This window comes from Trematomus bernacchii, unplaced genomic scaffold (genome assembly GCF_902827165.1).
Source record: "Trematomus bernacchii unplaced genomic scaffold, fTreBer1.1, whole genome shotgun sequence".
Lineage (NCBI taxonomy): Eukaryota > Metazoa > Chordata > Actinopteri > Perciformes > Nototheniidae > Trematomus > Trematomus bernacchii.
The window spans coordinates 8,816,811-8,823,446 of NW_022987973.1; positions in this window are offsets into that span (position 1 = coordinate 8,816,811).

Sequence of the window (6,636 nt, forward strand, 5' to 3'; positions counted from 1 at the left end):
CAGTGCATTGCAACTGCAGGTTATTATTGTAATTATAATTTTTATTATCAAAAGATGCTGAAATTACTTAATTGTGGCCTTGGTAAATGTTTTCGGATGTTGTTTCTTATTGCTGTTTCGCAATCAGTAACCCACATTTTAATATCTTCATTGAAGTTACTGATCCCCCACAAATCCAACACAGAAATCTGCCTTTGAGCTCTCCTTCATTTGCAGAGGACGGTACCCAGTAATAATTGTGCAATTAGCTGCTGCTTTTGTGAAGCAGATACTACATAGACGCAAACAGCAACCAGAAATTAAACAGGAGGCTTCCAAGAATTCAAATTGTGCCATTAGTCTTCATTTTTGTTGACCGAAATTATCTGAATGTTTAGATCCCTTTACCATTGTATACTATTTTCTATAAAATAATGTTCGATTACAAATGTAGACCTAGGATGAAGCAGTTAAATACAGTATTCACCATGTTATCATTTTTCAACTGGCTTTGGTATGCTAACCTTACAGAGTTGCTAAATAGTGGCCTCAAAGTTATGTATGGCAGCATTGTATAATCCATGAAAAAAGGTCAAATGCACAATAATTACTAGCAATATATCCCAAAAATATCAGGAAAAAGAAAATCAGGTGAGAAAAAATAGTATAGTCTTTATAGAATAAAATACACTATTGGTAAAAACAATTGAAATATTTATTGAAATAAGTATAATATCGGAGGGAACTCATCAGTCAAATATCTTAAACAGAACCTAAATAAATGTGTTGGAGAAGGTAGGTCACTTGTTGCCTCACAAATGGAAGTAATGGACTGTTTAACTGCAAAGTGAATGTAGGAAACAGAATGTGATTGCAATGAAAAATACACAGATTGATCATTACCCCGAAAGCAGATTTGGACACTTTGGATGACTCTCTGGCCCCATTTATAAACAGGGTCAGAGAGTCATTTGGAAGAGTTCAAAACAGCAAAAGCAGAGCCGAGCACAGTCGACTAACAGTCATTATAAATGCTTCTCACTCTGCCTTCCTCAATGAAAACAAATGACCTGAGCGGCATTAGACACCGGGGCGAGCAACGCTGATCTTGTTTTTCTAGCAGAAGAGATGTGACAGATTTGTTGATGCCGAAACTGTTTGATATGCTAATGAACTCTTGTTAGGAAAGAAATGAGGGAAACACTCACTGGCGTATGTACAGTGTGCACAAACAAATGTAAAGAAACAGGCACAATATTCACAAGTACAATATTTGATAAATGGATGGACAATATTTTGCACACCGCTGTGGGACTGCAGAAAACTGTGCTTCAACTCCTACTGTCTCCTTCAGGAGTAAACAATGCAGCTGAGCTCTACTGTGTGACTCACAGGTAAGGTTGCTCATTTGGGATGTTTTGACACAGTTAGAGAGTTCAGGCAGGGTCAGGAACAAGTGAGAGAAAAATAGTTTGATGGATAGCTTCAGCCGACAGTTTTGCAACTCAAGCACCATGCACCTTGGAATCAGACCTTGGCAATAAAGAGAGAGCTAAACCACAAATCAAAGCTCTTGATTTACTGACCGATATCTCGTTACGTCCATCACCTATACAAGTACTGAGAATAAGATGCATCTGCAAGGGAGCTGGTCATACTCTGAGAGACAGGATGAGGAATTTGCAATTTCAGGGGACCTTGGCATCCAGCCACTGCTCCTACACACTGAGATAAACCAGATGAAGTGGTTTGAGCTCCAAATAAGAAAAGCCCTGGAGGTATATCTGCCAGTTCTCCTCGTTCCTCTCACCCTGACCTCAATCAATGGCTAAAAAATACAGATACATATTTTTAAAAATGTGATGCCAATTTGGGTTGTTGGCTACTGTCAATCAAATATGATTCAACTACACCCACATATTAAAGATGAAACTGATTTTTTCAGTGCTGAATTGCTTCTTAATCATGACTATTTGATGTTAGCGAGACTTGAAATACATGTTTCCGTGTCTTTAACAACTAAAACAATGAACTAGTTTCTCCTCAGTAGTATTAGATAGACTGCCTTTCATGATTTGGTATTATTCTCTGGATATTAACCGAACGTGCCATAGCATGCTGTGGTTTGATTATTACCATTGCATTCACAGCATGTACTGTAGTGTGGTCGAATAGCAATTAGGCCATATGGAACGGCCACCTATAGATGCATTTGGAATAGCTTTTAATATCAGAACCATTTCCAGAGTAGCACCACTGCCAGGCCTTCACTGAGTGCTTCAAGGCAATTAAGTCCTGTGCTGTGTGTGTCCATCATCCATCACCTGCGCCTCCCTACAACTGGGAGTCTGTGCAGTACAAAAATGTGGCACTTATAGTTAAAGAAAATGTTCCCTGTGTTTAATCCTAGCAGCAATGAGAAAGTGTCCCTCAAAACGTATTTGAAAATATGATCTAACATGCTTCTTTACATGTTTTATGGTGCAGGAACATAATTACTTTAAAACTGAGTTTTTAAAGTATGGTGGGCTTTATCACTTTGGCTATAACAAACAATGGCTGGCACCTGATTTACATAGTGCCATGTACAAGGATAAAGATGTGATGCAGTCGTTTTAATCTGCCAAAAAGACAACAAACTGTTGCAGCTTTATGTCACAAATGGGCTGATTGGAAATCACTCCACTGAGTTAGAAGCTATCAGTAAGACAAAGACTCATTTGAACTTTCAACATGAAGTCACTTAATGTCAAGTGAGAATCAAAGAGCAGATGAATGAGAATTTTCACAGAATAATACACAATATGAGCCTCCAACTTGACCTTGTTCTTCTGAGTCACCGCTTTGCTTATTATCAAATCTGGTCCCATTAGCATGTTACATTGAAACGCAACCTCTTTGCCTTATGCTGCGATTTAAATAAAACCATAAGAGACCTAGTTCAAGTAGGTCAGACAAAAGCGTGTAAAACACTGGTTTAATCCTTAAAATGCAATGTATTTTATAAATGTATCATGAGGTTTTTGAATTTAAAATCTTAATGTGAAAATTAGCCCTTGAAATGTAGAGTAGATGTTTAAAGGAGCATAACATTAATATAATCAAGTAATTTTAAATTGTAGGGTTACTTTGCACCACTGATTACATAATGATGTTGACTCAAATAAAACTGGGAAACATTGAAAGGATGAGTTATTCATGTTATTCTCCCAACTATGACTCCATGTTATCGTTGGCTCTGTTTGTTGAAAAATGATCAGCACACTTGTTTTCATTCTATGCATCCAGTATCAAGCAGATAAACATCAGTTTTTGACAGATATATTGGATTTTTAATTCAAACTGGAGAGATTAGATATTTAATGGAGCACAACAGGCTCAAGGAGAATGGTGCGCAAAATCGAAGGAGACTGATTCAGCCAGAAAAGCAAAATGAATGGGAAGTGCTGAACTAGTTTCCATCAGGTCGCAGCTATTCGACACAAATTGCACACTGGACTGCCATTTGGGGATTTAGGGATACTTACCTCAATGAAAAGAGAAAAAATGAAAGGAGAGTCATTTTTCTCCTTTTTGCTTAAGTTGCCGGCACTCATCTCAGAATACCCGTTGGTCTGTTAGTTGGTTGTTTACTCACTATACTGAAGCCTCAAGTCTTGTGTTTATGAACCACAAACTTCTCGTTTTTAAGTAATGATGCTTTTGTTACAGTGTTGAACACATAGTATTTCTTCTGAGTATGTTAGTCATCTACATTGCACTGAATATTTATAATTGTGCAAGTAATTAGGGTTTCTTTTGAGAGAGGATGGAGTAAACATTGAGTGCAACTAAAATCTTGCTGGGTTTCTCGTTAAAAAATCGAAGATGCTGAAATGGTAAGTTGTTTACCTTTAAAACTTTCTCCACTATGTTTGGCAGTTTATAGCAATTATTTGTATTTGTATGGATTGTTTTGCATGGTTACATAAGGACACTGAGTCCAAAATCAAATTGTGAGAAAATATAAAATACTGTTAATTACATGTCATTTGTTAGACGCTTTTATCCAAAGCGACTTACATACATTCAGTACTGTGGACAATCCCCACAGGAGCAATTTGGGGTGAAGTGTCTTGCCCAGGGACACAATGACATGCTGACTGCAGTGGGATTCGAAATTGCTCACACCTGATTCGAAGTCCAGCACCCCACCACTGAGCCACAGCAGCCGTTAATAAAAGGGTTGCTTTGACATTTTGAAAATACATTTCTGAGCTGCCTGATCAATGTCAGTATGTGCAGAGGAGTATTTCAAGGTGAAGTTCTTTTAACCATCTGTCAGCCCTTTAGTCTAAATGTTCATTTCCTAAATGCCCAACACCTGGAACCCTCTTCTTGGAAAATTCTGCTTTCACCGTATTTCAAGCACAAATTTGAGAAAAGAAAATCATAGAGCAGCAAGAGGGAGTAAATAAATAAATAACTGACAGGAGTGGCAGGAGTGCAAGCATTATCCATTACAGTTATGTTACATTTTTAAAAAGAAAAGATTTTCCACACAATTGTTTACCAAGAGAGATTGACGTAGTGTCTAAAATGGAGGCACTTTTCACACATAACTGCAACAAAATGTTTATTGTTTCAGTTATTATTTTCAGTGTGCTGTAATGGGTTTGATTATCAATGAGCCAACACATTGCAGTTAGATTTACCCCCTATACTGGTGAACGAGCCTCAGAGCCCACAGAGGGAGGCGTGTGAGGTGTGATATGAGTTTGTTTTTAATATTACAACAAGCTATATTTTCCTAAGAGATACATTTAGTTTCTCAGCTTCAACAATATTTGTTGACTTTTATTTTTTTATTTGATTGAACTCTATTTTAAAACAGTCTTACTGTATGTTGAAAAGCAAGACAGTGATCATAAAGCTGAGTGTGAGTATATGGGATGAATGTGGGGTGTGAACTAAATATGATCAAAATATTCCTTTTTGCCCATTGCCCATTCCAACACATGTTTTTGTCCCCAATGTGACAGACCCAGGTCACAAGTGAGAATAGACCTTTGGACTTTACTATGTTTTTTTTACTGACATAACCACAATGTAGTTTGTCCCTGTCTCCATATTTGTACACTTACTAACAAATGTCTCTGGCACTTAGATCCAAACTTATTTGTCACTACTGAAGACAAAAATCTTTGAAAACGAGTCACATCTATATAGTCTAATCGTATAATAGGGCAAATCATTTCTGTATTTTCTTTTTTAAAGAATCAATAAGGAGTCATTTGTCACGGATACATTTTTTGCCTAATGTTTGTGTGCAAGTACTTCAGCAGGAGTGTGTACTCGTAACACTCAGTGCAACAGTGTGTGAGGATGTGTTTAAATAGTTGTTGGGCAACAAAGTCGTTTTATGGCACAGGAGATTAAGATTTATTTGGCTTCGGCCACACAGACAACACTTGTTAGCGGAATCAATTCATTGTTGATTGTGGTCTTTCAATGGGATTTGTTGACAGCAAGAAGTGGTGAAGAGAAGTTAAAGGTGATTGAATTTAAAGGGGACCTATCATGCAAAATGCACTTTTGTACGTCTTTTATACATGAATATGTGTCCCCGGTGTTCCAGGGAACTCACCAAGTGTCAGAAAACACAACCCTCTCTATTTTCCTCCATACCCAAATCTCTAAAAAAGGGGCTGCAACGGATCTGATAAAAACTGATCCAGATTTGAACACTGTCCTGACGTCAGGACGGTGGCGCTACGGCTATTGGGCCAACTCTCCACCTATCAGGGGAATGTGGGGTTGGGCCACGGCCGGCCATTGCCGCTCGAAAGCTCTGGAGACGCTGTAGTACATATGCCAGGCCTGTAAGTGGCGCTGTAGTCTGCCACAAAAGCAGCGAAGAAGACTTCCCGCCCATAGTTACCATGGTTACCCTTCTGTTTATTCTCCGCTGTGGCTTTTTTTCTCCCTCCCCGAGGCAAGCGTTTGCTCCCGCTGCAAACGCTTACAAACGTTGCAAACGTTGCAAACGTTGAGGCAAGCACTGTAATTCTCTCCGGTTAGTCCACCAGCAGATGACAAACACCCACCTCTCCGCCTCTTCCAAGGAACGAGGGGACCGTGCGGCAGAGTTTCAGTTTCAGTTACTTTCGCCGGTCAAGATGTCCGTTAAAGTTTAAATCTTCCGGACAAAATTAGAAAAGTGCCGGTCAAAGGTCTTCTTTGTTATTTATTGAGCTTTAAAACAAATGAATAACGACTCTATATAATAAAACACGGAGGACGGAGATCTCTTTTTCTCCCCCTCTTCTGACAGCCCAGCAGCTGATCAGAGCACGGCTCACCTCTCCTGCAGGGGGGCGTGGTCAGCAGAATCAGACCCGTAGACAGCAAACAGCACATAGAGCGAAATGAGGCATGGCTAAAATGCATGATCTGTTTGGTATTTTGAAAACAGAAACGTATAAATATACCTTATATAGGTATGGCCCTACAATATATCATTTAAATATAGCATGATAGGTCCACTTTAAGTAATGTTCTCATGAAAGCTTTTTGAGTTTCAGTGTGGTTGAAAAGCCAGATTAACCTTTTGTAATTTTTTCTTTTTCAGCAGCAGCATGATGGTCCATTAGGCCCATAGCGTTCTGGTTATGGCAC